Source organism: Neopelma chrysocephalum, unplaced genomic scaffold (genome assembly GCF_003984885.1).
Source record: "Neopelma chrysocephalum unplaced genomic scaffold, ASM398488v2 Primary Assembly neopelma1_67, whole genome shotgun sequence".
Taxonomy (NCBI): Eukaryota; Metazoa; Chordata; class Aves; order Passeriformes; family Pipridae; genus Neopelma; species Neopelma chrysocephalum.
Genome location: NW_020897726.1, coordinates 7,491,840 through 7,506,923, shown reverse-complemented (window position 1 = coordinate 7,506,923; position 15,084 = coordinate 7,491,840). Strand labels below are relative to the sequence as shown.

Here is a 15,084-nt window from a genome sequence, read left to right as displayed (position 1 = left end):
ACTGCTCTCTCATTTACAATTAGATGTGTTAATTCAATGGCTAAAGGTCAGGAATTACTCACTGTGTCCCAGAAGCCTATCCAGGAAATGGTCATCATCTCAAATCAGAGATGTTAATATGCAATTAAAGGTCACAATAGCTTTTGCTGAATGAGATTAGCTGTTCCCTAGATGAACTTTTTCTGAAGGGATGGCTGCTTAGCTGAGGTGAATATGCCTTCACAGGAACATTCTAGTTAAGCATCTGCTTTTCAGAGGAGCCAAAGGCTGTCATGAGACAGTTTTTGTACCTACTTGAGATATTTTAAAGTGCTTTTCTCATTGCCTGGATAGAGATGAATCTAAAAAAGAAAAAAAAAGTGAGTAAATTTACTATTGTGGTCCATGATACTGAGCAGTTGAAAGAAGGTAAACTTTATATAAATCAAAATTAAAAGTAAACAAAGGTAAACATGCTTACCTTAAGCTGTAGCTTGTAGGTTTGTTTCCAGGGTATTTCACACTGATGTTCTGCAAATTACTTTCCTGTTATTTCAACTCCTTGTTTTACCTAGTCAATACCACAGCTGTTGAAAATACACAGAATTACCTTATCACTTGCAGAAATATATGCATGTGGAGTCTTAAGCTAATTATGTTCTTTTAGGCAGTTTGTTCAAATTTTTTGTGACTCTTTTTCTGAACTCTTAAAATCATTCTACCGCAAGTCTTAAGCCTTTCCTAGCATGGTGTTGACTGCAAAGAAAAGGGACTTTTCTATTCTATTAACCAAAACATTGAGTGATGATGAAATTCTTGTCACTACTGAATATTGTCTGTAAAAATATTGAGCAGAATGAAAGTCAAGACATATCTGTAAGAAATTGGATTCAACAAAGCTTTTCAGCTTAAAAATGAATGTGATAACTACCGAGATTAGTTACCCAACCAGTTATCATCAATTAAGTTCATCCAGACTAGACTGCATGTTCCTAAATACATAGATGCATTTTCAAAACAGAGATTACAATCAATTCAAATACAGCCATGGGGAGGAGAGTTCTCAGGAATCTCAATGATTAAGCACAGTTTAGTAAATGGACCACTAGTTAAGCTGTAGTAATTTTCTATGTGTATAGACGATGAGCCTGTCATCTTGTTCTGTAAATGAGTCATTTTACTTTCAATTTTGTGAAGGCAAGGTAGCGCACATAAACAGTCAGAAATGGTGTTTCTGAACCTTCAGTTCTACTATGATTTTTTTTTTTTGAATACTGTTATGTTCAGCCCTATTTAACTTTGCCTTTATCTTCTAGTTAACAAGCATGGTTGAAAATCATTTGGAAGTTCACTCACTTTAAAGGACACCTGCATGACCGAAATGTTTGTGTTGCTGTTGCAGCGTATCACAAACCATGTGTCTGACTTACATGCATGTAGTGAAAACTCTAGTTTTACACTTCAGATGTGCTAGTGTCACAATCTCTGCATGAAAATGCATGCTGTCATCAGAAATGTTACTTTGATATCAAGAACAGTCTTCAGGGCAGAACTTGATTACATTATTCCTTCTCAAAATACTTGTCCTTCCATATTGTAGTTCTGCATCTAAAAATGTAATAAATTATTATGTTGTTCCATACATTGCAAAGCACACAAAGATGCTAAGTTACTGACTTTTGTTATATTTTCCAGGATCTAAAGGTAGTTCTCTCCAGCAGATTAGACTTGGACCATTCTGGCCATCTGTTCCATTCCACCAGCATCCTTCAGCACTCACTAGATGGCTGTGTATACTTATGTATGCTTCCTTGTAAAGTTTAGGAGTATGGTAGTAATCCACTCACTATCAGAGGTGGTTTAGGAGTAGTGTGCATTCCAGTATATGGTTTGTTTACTTCCCCATCTGGGTCATCTTGCTTTAAGTTTGGCTAAAGTGAGCCTTGAATTAATCTAGCTGGATTCATTTGCTATAAAACATGTCCATCTCTCTGTACTGAGTTTTGCAATGCTTCCTCAATCAACCTCGAATATCCTCTATCAAACACAATTGAATATGCTGGCTTCTCAGCAGGAGTATCCTCTTTGCATATTCATTGTTTGGCAGAGAAAAATAGCTAATTATAGCTTATTGTTCTCCAGTATCTCTACTGTGACAGTTTTATCAGCACAGTCGTGAGGAGGAACAAAAAATGAGGCAGTCTTCAAACAAACACATAACCTCTTCAAACCAAACTGATGAGTTTCTAAACTGCATTCTGAGAGAGTCCTTAGTTAATGCATATGTCTGGATTGTGCTCTCATTGAGTTAGTGCAACTTAACGCGGGTTGGAACCATGCTTGTTAACTGAGTAGCTATATTAGCTGAAACCTTGTCATACTCAAGAAGCCCAAAAGACAAATGCATTTCATTTTTTACAGTACTGGCTACTTAAAAAGCAACCACAAGATACTCCAAAATAGGAAATTGATTCAAGTAACTAACAGTTAACACGTGACATTTCAGTTCCCTTCTGATCTTTTATTTTAGCCAGGGAAATACGCTTTTTCTTATTGTATATACATCAACCTTTTTTCTTTTTTATTTTCATAAGTTTTTACCCAAAGTCATATATTGCAGCAATGTATTCCACTTACAAATGTAGGTGAGGGGGAATGAGTATTTCTCCTTTTTGTTTCTTTTAAGCACCCATTCCTGTTTTATACAACAGTAAAAGACAACTTTCAGTCTTCTTTGTACAATTTTATCTATCTTCTCTTATGCATCATCTTTCTACAATAAACAGTCCAACTATATGTAATCTCTCTTCGTGAGAAAGGATTTTTTTTCACTTTTGTTAAATAATTGTAGTCTAGGTGGAACATTTTTTAGGATATTTTTTGAAAGTTAAGCCATACAAACATGCTATGCAGGTGGACTCAATATTACACCATTGACTAAAACAACACCATATTAACCTCTGCTTTATTTTCTACTCCTCATTTTGCATCTTAACATCTATCTTGTTGTCATGTTCACAGTAGGATACTAAGTTGAGTTTTGGGTCTAAATATCTCCATCATTCACAGTGGAGTAGTTGTTTTTAAGATATTTAGCTCCGGTCCTGCATGCTTGACTTTGAATATCCTGACCTGGAACCTACTTGTCATTCTGCCCAATTACCTAGTAAGGCTCAGGCTCTCTACAGATTCTTGATTTTATTTGATTTTTTAACTGGTTCTTTGATTTTCTGTTGGCTTGACTAAGTAATTGTATAGTGATTAGATGAATTTCCTAACGTTCATATTTTTCTTCATTCCGAAACTTCTGAATAATTAGATTGGCACAAAAATCCTTGAGAAAAATAGGACAACTTAGCTCTTTTAACTATATTAATTTATGATGACTCACTGTTATTTTACACAGCCCAGACTTCTGTCTCTGATTGCAGCAGTGAGTAGGATTGCTTATGCACTGGTTCCCAATATGAGACACTTTCACCAGTTCGTTCACATTCTACTTCCCCAACTTCCACATTGTCAGAAATATTGTTTTTGTCCTGGCCACTAGTAGGCTAAAAAAGGACAAAGGCTAACTATTTTCTGAAATACAAGGGGAGGAAGAGTGAAATCTTAACCTAAATTTCTATTCGTATGAATGCAAATAAAACGTTGAAGCCTTAAAATGATAAAAACAATTTAAATCCAAATGCTAGGTTTGAGTTCATTAAAATAAATAAATAATTTTCTACATATATAGCAAAGAAAACATACTCGGAGATAGCTGAAGCCATAGAAAGTCATTCGAAAATAAAAAAGGGTCAAACTTTAAATCTAGTTCCACTTGTGTTTATGTGTGCATCACAATGAGCATGATTAAGGCTGGAGATGGAGGTGAAGCTCTAGTGCGTGATGCGCTAGAGTATAATTGAAAAGATTGAGTGATGGGTTAGAATCATTGCTTGCAGCAGGAAAAGCAGTGTGATTTGCATGTGTGTTCATACTTCAAGCTTTAATAAAACAGTAGGGAAACACCGTAGATGTTCTTGAGTACGCTGCATACAAGTTTTCAGTAGGAAATATATGCTTGACTGTCATTCTGAATGCTGACAGATCAGACTGAACAAAAGGATCTGGTTTTTAATCCTCTGTGCAGAAGATGATTCTTCGGGTTGCTATTTTGTCATATGCTGCTTGCCAGTCCTATCTCTAGTTTCTCAAGCTTCTCCGACACAGTGTGTTTTGTCAGCATGACCTGTTGTTAGGATGATCTTTACAGTCTGAGATACCTGTTCTGAACTCTCATGTTGTTTGTATGAGTTCTTGGCAGTGTATCCATTGATTCATGAAGGGAAGGAACCATCATCACAGTTAAAGAACTGGTGCTGGACTCTGAAGCAGTCTGTCTTCATGTAGTTGGGTATTAGTTACTCGGATCTTTCATTTGGTCTAGAAACAGTAAAGACAGTGAGCACTAAAGGCAGTATAGCACAAATGAAACTAATCCAAAAGTACTAGGGCTTCAAGGAACCGGTGTTTGTCAATGTTATTTTATTGCATCCCAGCAGCAGAAAGCTTAGTCGTTATGTCCAGATTATCATTTAAATTGAATCACAACTCAAAAAAATGTTAGTTTAGAATAAATTCCTCACTTCAGATGTGGGTACTAAATTAAACATAAGCAGTGGGAAAAGTCTGGTAATCCTGTTACTAAGCAGCAATATCAGTAATGAAAATAACTTTAGTAGATACCTAAGAGCAATTAGTCGATTTAAGAGAACTGGAATATTCTGCTTTAAACCTACGCTTGCCAGAAGCAGCTGGATATATTTAGCGTAAGATTCCCATAGACTCATCTTTTTCCCTACAAGTTTTTCTATCTACTATCTACTTTCTCTGTAGTTATCTCTAGTTCAACATCTGACTAGAGAATTCCCTCTTATTATGTACATAACTAAATGTAAAGAAGAGATATTGAATTCAAGTACAAATTAGCTGATTGGTGTCAGAGACCTCTGGAAGGTAACATAGGGATTTGAAGACACTTGTGTATCTTCACTGAGCTTCAGGAAGAGATAAGGTGTTTTAAAAACTACTTGTAAGTCAGTCACATTTATCATACAATGTTATGGACAGAGATTTAGTACAAGGAACAGTCTAAATCAGGTTATATAACTAATATATAAAAGTAGTAGTGCACTAGCCGTGAATTTTAAAGAAGCTATATTGACCCTGTAAATATTGTTTCCTACAGTGTGGTATTTGGGAAACTGCTGAGTGACGCTGATCAGCTCCCTTATCAACAACAGTTGTGCAGACTATCATATGTGAACTATTTTACCATGGGTTAGTAAGGAGTTTCTCTAAAATAAATTAATTCTGACTGTTCTATATATGTCCTCACTGTTGAAATAAACCATGGTACAGTAAGCATTTTATTTTTTATTTAAGTGTTTTGCAGTGAGCAAAAGGACAAGAGCAATTTCAACTTTTAAAAACAAAAAACTCGGCCCTGATAGCTATTATAAACCCCTGGCAGATAGCTTCTCTTCTACAGTACACTACCCACAGTGTAGCACAGTGGATTCATAACTACAGTGTAAAATAATAATAATAAAAATAAATTGATTGATGTGCAGTATCAATTTCCAGTATTAGATGACTATAAATTCACATTCTTAGGGATCAATGATGTGCAGTGATATCAGATCAATGGGGAAATTTCAATGAAACAGAACTTCTACTGTGATTTCTTCATTTGTTTTCCTATACCATTTCTTTCCGCCCACTGAGATTTCTTAGCTGGACCTGTTTTGATCAATTTATTTCAGAGCTAATGTTTGCAATAATAGCAGCTTTTTTTGTAAGTGTTTTTTATATGATGTTTTATTATTAATATTTCATAAAAATTACAGGGTCATGAAGTAAAGGAGTTTTCACTCAATAAAAGGCCATGAAGAAAACATTTCATGTTCTCTGTCAGTTCTTCAATCATAGAGATTGTGAGTATTTAGGAAAGCAGGGACATCCTCTGCCCTGATTCACTGTTCCATGTTACAAAATCTATTATTTAGGTTCATTATATATATATCACTTAAGAAATCTTCTAACTTGCAAATACAGTCACTTTATACAAGTAAAATATATACCCATTCACAAATGTCAGCTTTCAAAATCATTAATTTAAACCAAAGTTGAATTAATAACACAAAAGAAGCCTGAATGCACTGTTTAATGTGAAGATTTATTTTCTTTTTTCTTTTTTAATTCAAGTAAACTAAAATTATGTATATTATCATTACATGTTAATTTATTGCAAAACTACATTATGTTAAGTGATCTTCAAGGTGATTTTTTTCCCCAGGTATTTACATTTTAGTGGTTTATAATTAGAGTTCTTAAACCTGGGATAAGTATCTTTTTCTTTGTCCCAAAAGATAATTAAGAGTATCCCAAAACAGAACTAGTAGGAGGACTGCTCTGTGATTAAGTTGAGAATCGATGGTCTGTTCCATTACACTTGTTTTTGTATTAAAACTTCACCATGATCTTCATTTAAAATGGTGATACCCAAACTAACCATATGGAAAGAAAGAGCTGAAACATCCACTGTGATGTTAGGCACTTGTTTTAATGTAATGAAAGGTGCCATATGTATTCTGAGCTGCTGGATTTTTTTGCTTTACTACCTCGCTTAACTAACCTGAATGCTAGACTAGGTTGTAACTATGCTTTATAAAGTGTTGGTTTTTTTCCCTGCATTGGTCAGTCAGCTAGAAGGCTTGCTGTCTGCTATTTCTATGTACTCTTGAAATAAAACTTTCTTGTGTTTTCACTAATATGATTCATTCTGAAAAAAATCCATTTAGATGTGCTTGTTATGTATAAAGTAAGTGGTTTCAGTGAGGAAAACATGCTGATGGTTTAAATATTAAGGTATTAGTGAAAACTTGGGGAACTTCTGCCTTTAGTTTTCTTGTATTTTTAAAGTTCCTTTTGTTTTCACAGTTGTTCTCATTACTTTGAAGAAAAATTGTTTCAAATATCACCATGGTGTTTAAATAAGATCATTTAACTTTAAAGCAGGCAATCAAGGAATTATTTCGGGTCAGTACTGAGCCTCTGCCTTGTCCTGTTCTATAAAGGCATAACATGTTATATAGTGATAACAATGAAGAATTCATTGTCAGATGATCAAGAGAAGCAGCTGGTAGATGCTGTCTCTCTGTTGGCCTTTTGGATGAGTAATCCACTAATAAAGTTATGAAGAACAACTTTAAAAATAACTACAAAAATATTCCAGTATTTGTAATACTAATAATCAAAAATATTTTGGGATTTAGTAGTTTTAAAACTGTTAAATAATATTTTTTCTCCCTTAGGTTTACTTTATAAGGAACTAAAACATGCTCTCTTTGTTTTGAGTTGTACACTGTAGACCAGAGTACTTATTCCCCATTTGTGTGGTTAAATCAGTGAGGCTGTTTTTCTACTTAAGTATATGCGTACTATGATATAAATATACCTGACTTCGTGCCAAGTACCAATCACAGGACAAAAGACTCTCTCATCTATTGCTCATCCTTTATAATACAGTTCTGGTCAAACTTTTCAAACCCTATAATATAATCATTCAGGGATAGTCATAAAATGCCTGAGGCAGTCAGGCCTCCCATTAACTGCTGCTGATAGCAAAGAGCCTAAGTCTTGTTTATCAAGTACTACAGTAATTGGTATTTCAAAATAAAAGGTAGCCTTTCTGCTGAGTATAATCTTAAAATAAAATGTGCCAATCTAAGCACTGCAAGTCAAAGTGTTCAATGTATATTTATTTAGGGACATCCTGAGAAAAAGGCTGTGGTTTGACCATTTGGGAATAGCTATTGATGAACCTTGTTCCTTTGTGAGCAGGCTTATATTCTGAGTTTCACAAGCTTTTTTTGATTATGAAGTCTTTGATTACAGATATTTGGCTAATATAGATAGTAGCATCTTTTTTCACCTAAATCTACTACCTGATAATTTGATTAGATATAGCATATATAAATTCATATTTATGTATAACAGGATGAGCCTTTTAGGAGACCCAGGCTAAGCAATGTGTTTAGTTTGAAATAACTGTAGATTATGGTAGACATCAGTAACGTAGATGGTAGTTAATGGGTGGGAGAGTGAGGCACCTTTGGAGGATGAGTGATCTCGGTTAAAAAAGATGTTCACACAGCAGAGTGAATTGCTTTGGCAGGTTGTGTGAAGTACAGATGACTAACCCAAACTGCCGACCTAATGTGGCTAATATTAAGGGACTGGAAATTGTTTATAAAAGTCATCCTACTTCTCTGTATTCCTCTTTATTCTACTGTGGCTGTTATTTCAGATACTTACAATTACAAACACATCAAATATTCAAGATATGGGAACATATTGGAATTCTGTATTGGTACAATGATATTTCCTTTTTGTTTAGAAACTGGAGAGGTGTATTGGGTTAATTTCCATTTAATGTGTTGAATAAACAGGAAAAAACAGGTGGTCTGTTCAAGATTCAAGCTATCGCTTGTTGTTTGTGAATATTAACATCAGAAAACATTTTTTAAAAGTAATTCATTTTTTGTTTTAACAAGGCTGCTTACAACCAAAAGAATTAGTGCAGTCACATTTGAATTAAAGAATAATGCAAAAAAAAAAATCTAGTGACGTTGGAAAAGGAAATCAATAAAAAATACACTCAGGAATCAAAGCTGATGTTTTTTCCAGAAAAATTGCTGTACTGATTGTCATGAAGTATGTTGATGTCATTGTCACTATGACAACATTGTGACAAGAACTAGACACTCTAGGCTACCTTGTAAAAAGATCTTTCATCTATTTTTTTTTATAAACAGTAATTGAAATGAGAACCTCTCCCCTAGCACAGGGTTTCATTTAGGATGAGATGATTTGTTATAGACATCGAATGAAGTTTCTTGAACAAGTGACAAGATAGCTTTTCAAGACAGGTAAGAGCAACACATTCAAATACAATATGCTTTTACTTTTCATCTAGTAAAAACCAGGAGAAAAAAAATTGCATTATCTGAAACATAAACATTTGTATGCAGAAAACTAATGTTTTGACATATTTCTCAAAAGTATTGCAGGACTTTATGTCTGAGGATGTAAGAAACATTTGGAAGTACAGTGTTTATGATGTAACTTTTAAGAGGATGGGGCTTTTTTCCATATATGATTCTTTCTGTCCTTTTAATAAAAACAATCTCTCCATCTTTATCTATTTTTGGTTCTGTGTTATTTTGATTAAGCCACAGAATCCATGATGTACTACACTTCTTTCTTTTTTTTTTAACCATATTTTACTATCCATAGATCTAGTTTATTTTCTCCTGATCTCTATCGTCTCACAGATTTAAATGTTTGTGTCTCCCCACCCACATAAGAGGTACTGCACTGGTGTCAACTGGTGTCTCATAACTTCAGAAAATTGCAGTCTCTAGAAATACCACAATATTAACAATATTTTCTGTGTTTGGTAATTTACATGTTACTTTTTGTTGCAAATCTGTTCATTAAAAATAGTGCTTTTTTTCTTTTTTGTTTTTTTTTTAATATATTAGCTGTTTAGAAACAGAGTACCAACATGATATCAGCGTGGAAATACACCTAGATAAATTTTTCCCAGAGGTATTTGAATTCCTAGTAAATCCTAAGTGGACCAAAAACTCGTATGAGGAATACTTTGCATGTTTGCTTGCTGTCTCTTAACTGTGCAAGCCTAAGTGAGTAGATTTATTAAACTCTGGCTCTTTTAATCTTGATTTCAGTTAAAAAATTTTTCTGGTGTTGATTTCTAAACACATCCAAATATAGTTATCTTAAAATTATCATTATTTCAAAAGAGAATTTTAGTCATTTATCAAATACAGCATTCAAACATTAATGAAAACAACGACTTTATAAGTTTCCTTTTTACATTAATATATTGTTCTGTTCTTTAATTATTCACCAAGTAAGACTAATTTAATTGAAATACTGGATAAACTAAAAAGTTATTATTTAGCTAATACATTTTGCTAAGACATAACTGAAAAATACAATGTTGAGGTAAGATTTATGCACATAGAGTTTGAGGACAGGTTAAAGTATTCAGGAGTTTAAAAGCAATCCCATCTGAGGGGAAAAACTATTAGAGCAGTAGTCATTGTACCATCAGTGCTTAGTATACTGAGATCAAAGAATCAGAGCAAGTTTATCTCCTCTAAATATAGGCTTGAAAAATTCTTGTTATGATGTGGAGCCCAATGCACATTATCTTAAAAAACCAAACAAAACCAACCAATCTAACAAAAATTTCCCTCCTGTATACCCATCAAAAAGGATGAGGTCCTGAGTGGATTAGCTGCCTTCTTCCCAGTAATTTAAGTGCATTTAAGTTTTCTCCATCATAACGTTAGATTATTTACTTTAAAAGCATTCTCAGCTTGAATGAAAGTTCTCTTGTACATGCAGGTTGAATAAATGTAAATTTTCACACCACAATTTCAATTAGTTAAATGGAGTCATATGAACATACAACCTTTGTATAAAGGGAAAAAGTAGCAACAACCAAGGTATATTGTGTGGTCCATTGTCTCTCTTTCACTCTGTACCATGTCAGATCACTCTAAAGTTGTCTATCTAGAAGTGACTTACAAGAAAACTTTTCCTCTTCCCAAATGCACTCAATGCTCATCTTTAGCTGAAAGATCTTAACCCTTAAGAGCAGAAGGTGAGTAGTTGCTCTGTGGATGAATCCTGGGCACAGGTGAGATAGGAAGACACCAGGGCATTAGACTGAAAGAGATGGCTTTTTACATAGAGGAACCTGGGTTAAAAACTGGCTGGATGGCAGGGGTCAGAGAGTAGTGGTGAATGGTGCCACATCCAGTTGGCAGATGGTCACTAGTGGGGTTCCCCAGGCTCAGTACTGGGCCCAGTTCTGTTCCATATCTCTATTGATGACCTGGACAAGTAAGTTCAAAAATGACACTAAGATGGGTGGGAGTGTTGATCTGCTGGAGGGCAGCAAGGCTCTGCGGAAGGACCTGGACAGGCTGGATCAATGGGCCGAGGCCAATTGTATGAGGTTCAACAAGGCCAAGTGTCGGATCCTGCACCTGGATCACGACAACCCCATGCGGTACTACGGGGTTGGGGAAGAATGTCTGGAAAGTGGCCCAGTGGAAGAGGACCTGGGAATGCTGGTCAACAGCTGACTGAACATGAGCCGGCTGTGTGGTCAGGTGGCCAAGAAGGCCAATGGTATCCAGGCTTATACCAAAAATAGTGTGGGGCCAGCAGGACGAGAGAAGTGATTGGCCCTCTGTCCTCAGCACTGGTGAGGCCACATCTCGAGTACTGTGTCCAGTTCTTGAACCATCACTCCAAGACAGATATCGAGGTGCTGGAGTGAGTCCAGAGAAGGGCAACAAAGCTGGTGAAGGGTCTAGAGAGGTGGTGAAGTCACCATCCCTGGAAGTGTAAAAGAAATGACTGGACTTGGCACTTAGTGCCAAGTAGGTCTACCTGACACAAGGCAGTGATCAGTCAAAGGTTGGACTCCATGATATTAGAGGTCTTTTCCAAGATAAATGATTCTGTGGTTCTGTGAAAAACCTGCTGCAGCCAGCAGAGGCTGGGGGATACATTGGCAAGGGCAGAGAGATTGCTCCATCTGATAACACAAGTTGCCACCTTCTCTGTGCTTCCTTGCTGGCTTCAGAAAGGTACAAGTCCAATTTCCCTGGGCTCCATCCTAGCTACAGCCTGTTTCTTTTCAACTCTATTCAACTCTCAGCCTTGTGTCCTTTGCAAAAGAAAATTTAGTTTTGACCATATTGTTGAGAAATCCAGAGTTGATACTATTACTCCATGATTTTACTTCTGATGGAGGTTAGTTTAACTCTGATGTTGCTTTATGATACAAAGTTTGGCAAATCACATTTGGTTTCTATGGCCAGGCAATGGGATCGAGACCTTATTATTAAAATTTAAATGCTTTTTTAACCTTGCTTCGTTACCTGACCACTAGAAAGATAATTTATTAGCTTTGTCATGATCAATAAAATTAAGAAAATAATGTATTTCATGTGCAAGTATAAATTCTGATTTTTGAAAAATTTAGAGAATTTAATTACCTTAGTGAAATGACTGTGTTATATGCATCTCAGATTCTGTGCTTTTTTAAATGCTATTAGTGCTTATAATATTTTTATGGTTTTGATACTGGAACCTTCAGTACTTTAGAAAAGAATACATATTTGCAAAAAAAATTATAGGAAAAGTAGAAAAACCCAGCATTTTCAGACCCAGGTTTAACCAATTAAACCTATTAATTTATAGTAGCATAAGCAGTAACCTGTTTTGGAAAATCTAAAACCAAGTTGTAGTCAGTATTCACTCTGATGTACTTTATGGTTGTATATTATATTCTCTTAATGAAAAATATTCCATAAACAGTGCAGAAAGGATTAATAATCAGACTAATTAATATCAGTTGTTATGTGCTTTTAGAATATAAGACAGATGTGAGGCTAATTCCTTCATTAGTGTTTCAATTTAAGATGATTTTGCATTGTTTAAAATACAGTTCTTCTCCATTTCCTTAGTTCTTCCAGGGATGTCATTCTGTAGAGCTCTTAATAAGTAAAACCACAATTATTGAGTATTTTTTAACTTTAGGCTATAAACTGAGAGCTTAAGGGGTTTTGGGTTTGGTGCTGTTTGGTTGTTTGGTTTTTTTTGTTCTACATGGAATACTAGAAATCTTTTGAAATGCTGCCATCTTAATTTCAGTAAACTTTTTTGAAATTTTTCAAGTTTTTAAAATTTATTATGACTCTTACATGAGAATACCTAATGTATGACCACCACATTCTTTTCAGAAAGACAAACTGGAGTCCCTAGCAGAGGAAGAAGAATGACAGGTTTGAAAAACTTGACTGATCATGAAAATTTGAAGAAAGTATTTAACACTCTTCCATAATATAAAGATTATTATTTAAATATCATGGTGATCAAATGCTTCTGTCATTATGAGACAAAATAGTCTATTTTGCAATAAAGAAAGGTATTGGGAAAACTTAATTATGTCTTAGGACAAAAAACCTGGAAATGTAGAATCTCTCATTGGGAATTTTGCTAGACCACTAGCTTTTATGGGAGCCAGAGTTTGTAAAAGATTTAGAACAAACATAGGTTTAGATTGCATATTTTCAAAATCATATTAAGAGGTATAAATCTGTAAAACAGCATAATTCTGAACATCACCACTCTAAGAGTAAGCATTTTTACCTGCTGAGTATATTCTGAATGGTAGTTTGTGTTCCACTTAGAACAGATGATTTACTGCTTTTAATCATGAATGATTAATGAACACACATGAGGGAGTGACACTGATTCCATTATTTCTTTAACTCTTCAGGGGAATTAGTGAATCCCTGAATATATGCAAAACCACTAAATAGCAAAGTTTTAAGCAAAGACATTATACAGATCCTGTAGGTACTGTTGCAAGCAGTGATATGCATGTTATGAAGAAGTCAGTCTGAGCATCAGGTTATAGTAAGTGGGGGTTTTCTTTTGGTTTTTTGGGGTGTTGGTTGGGTTTTTTGTTTGTTTCTTTTGTGGGTTTGACTTTTTTTGTTGAGGAGCTTGGAATATTTAAACTTTCGTATCATATATATCTCGCTGACTGTGAATTACTTATATATGTATTTTTCCTTACTTGGCTATTTTTATACTTATTGATGCTGAGGGATTATTTAGAATAATAGTTTTACTTTTTAAAGAGTTTAATTTTTTACAGTAGCAACTTCAACTTTAAATTAACCGCATTTTGGCATTACCTCAGATCAATCCTCACATAACAATCATCCACAAAGGGACAATTGCAAGTTCTTTTCAGATTGCTTCTAATACCCTTCCATGATTACCTCTTCAAAAATAAACGGGAAGATGATCTTCTATTTCAATTTCCCACTCAACTCTGGAGTAGATTCTTTTAACATGTTGGATTCTTCATACAAATCTGCAACTTTTTAGAGAAGTAGTTGAGAAAGGAATGTGACTATGTTTCTTTTACAGATGGCAAATTGCTTCCAGTGTCCTAGTCTTCTGAAATAGTTGAGTGGCTAAAAGGGAAAGTATTTTTTCCTTGTTCTAGTATATTCTTTTTTGATCTGACATCTCCTCTGCGATGAGATGGAGGCAAGTAAAACTGAGCATTTTTATTATGAATACCATGTTTCAATGAAACCTGTGCAATGTGTAATGGAAAATCTGAAAAATCAGAAATAATGGATACATTTTCTGTTGTTCTGGTTACCAACAAAGGCCTTGGTGACACAAATGTCGTATGCTTTGTGTGCTGCAGGAATATTGAGGCTGCTGCATTCTGGGCAGTACATACAGATGGGATCAAGTAAAGGATCCCAATGAACTTTGCACTTATCAGAATGCGGATACATATTATTGTTAAACATTTTTTCCTTGTAAGGGAAGAATTATTATTCCAGATATTGTTGCATTAGTAATTACTGGAAGGTCTGAAAACAAATGGGCAATAGTTATATTAGTGATCTGCTTCTTCTCTGCTTTTTACAGTTCATTTATTGCTTCTGACTCAAAACCTGTAAAGCATTGTCATTGCAAGGATCAGTTAAGGTTTGAGATAATGTTTGACACTTTCACTGTGTATCTGTTCCTCAGCCCTTTGGTATGGTAGCATTTGCTTGTGTACAGCCTCATCCAGAATATAGGCATCTTAATGGTTTGTCTTGCCAGTGGTGTTTGGGAAGGGTGTGAAAAAGTTTCTCAGTCAGATTTGAATAATTATATCTGTAGCACAGTATTTTTTGTATATAAATCACATCACCCAATCTCCTTTCTTCAGAGAAAAAATACAGGTAACATCAGTAAAACTGACAATAGATATAAAGGCATTCATAAATAAAACAAAGAAAAAAAATAAGCCCTTTTATTGTTTGAATAATCTTCTTGTTCCTCTCATCTCACTACATATAGGCAGCAGCTTTTCCCAAGTATTTGTGTCCCCTCCAAATCTAAAAAATAATGATTGATGTATACTAT

General features: G+C 34.8%; 1 protein-coding gene across 1 annotated transcript in view; it reads left to right on the top strand.

The window, feature by feature from the left end:
- The first annotated feature begins 8,880 nt into the window (after nucleotides 1–8,880).
- The window catches only part of DGKB (diacylglycerol kinase beta), a 394,620-nt gene continuing 388,416 nt past the window's right edge, over nucleotides 8,881–15,084 (top strand). Inside the window, exon 1 of the mRNA XM_027684707.1 lies at nucleotides 8,881–8,957. The gene's annotated coding sequence lies outside the window, so the exon portion shown is untranslated. The remainder of the gene's footprint in view (nucleotides 8,958–15,084) is intronic.